We start from the raw sequence: 1,126 nt of genomic DNA on the forward strand, positions 1-1,126 counted from the left end.
GCCATTCAGCTCTTCAGCCAAGTTTCTTAACCCTTTTCTCCCCCTCCCTCCCATTGTCAGCCGGTCAGGAGGAAGCCGTGCGGGTCCGGGCCGCTCGCGGGAGCTGCGGAGCCCCCTATGGTTCGTGGATTTCCTCCTCGCCTGCTCTCCGGGTGGCTCAGACGGGGCTGCAGGGCCCGGAGGCAGCGAAAGGACCGCGTCCCCAAGAGAGGGGCTGCTCGGCGCGCCCGGGCCATCCTCCGGGCTCCCAGCTCTGTCCAGCCGCCCGCGACCGCTGCAGGCGCCTGGACAGCTCCTCCTGGGAACCCGGGGAAGCGCTCTCGGGACCCAGGCCGAATGCTCCCGTTTGGGCAGAGCCTGGGGACCGGGGCACCCCAGACGCCCCAGGGTCCCCGCCTGGGTGCTGGCGGCTTAAAAGTCTACCTCCTCCCCTTCACCCCACAACACGCGCTCCCTGGGCCCCCTTTCACCCCCCCCCCCACCCAATTTCTATCTCCTTGTAATCTGTGTGTCCTGCTTTAATCTTGGGGGGCGCGGGCGCGAACTCTGGGTCACTTTGACCCCACGCCCAGCACGTAGTAGGCACCCAGCCCTCATGTGGAGCGACTCCGGGAGGAAAACTAGGAAGGAGACCTGAGGAGCGCCCCGCTCAGCTCCCTGGACAGACGTAGGACCCAGGAGCAGGGTTAATCCTCGGCTGCTTTGTCACTGCGAAGTCTCCAGCGGAGTCTGTCAGCCAATCTACATATCCCCGGGAAGGATCTGACCCAACCAGACAAGGCAAAAGGAGCAGGGCTGCTACTTCTTCAGCAGCTCTCCTCGGTTCAGTCTCCGAATAAGAAATAACAATTACATCACGAGGCCGGGGCGGCAGCGCGGTGGAGCCTCTTGGTTTCCTGCAGCCTAATCTCGCTGAACCCGCCTCTAAATTGGGGAGGCTACAGACTGGTGAAACGAGAAAGTGGAGGGAGGAGAGAGTCATACGAAACCATAATTTCCCCTTATCCGTGTATTTGCTGTTTTAAAAATCGTATCCTCAGCGCTCCCCAAACATCTCCCTAGAACTATTAACACCCCCTCAACACCTCCCCAGATGTCAGGTTTCTTTTTGACTTGAGCATCCAGC

At 60.8% G+C, this 1,126-nt stretch overlaps 1 protein-coding gene across 2 annotated transcripts in view; it reads right to left on the bottom strand.

Annotated features, from left to right (window-relative positions):
- The window catches only part of NRIP1 (nuclear receptor interacting protein 1), a 102,480-nt gene extending 101,662 nt beyond the window's left edge, over window positions 1–818 (bottom strand). For both annotated transcript variants that reach the window (XM_012001957.1, XM_012001956.1), the window contains exon 1: window positions 634–818. The gene's annotated coding sequence lies outside the window, so the exon portion shown is untranslated. The remainder of the gene's footprint in view (window positions 1–633) is intronic.
- Window positions 819–1,126: the final 308 nt, after the last annotated feature.

Source organism: Mandrillus leucophaeus, unplaced genomic scaffold (assembly GCF_000951045.1).
Source record: "Mandrillus leucophaeus isolate KB7577 unplaced genomic scaffold, Mleu.le_1.0 Scaffold671, whole genome shotgun sequence".
Classification (NCBI taxonomy): Eukaryota; Metazoa; Chordata; class Mammalia; order Primates; family Cercopithecidae; genus Mandrillus; species Mandrillus leucophaeus.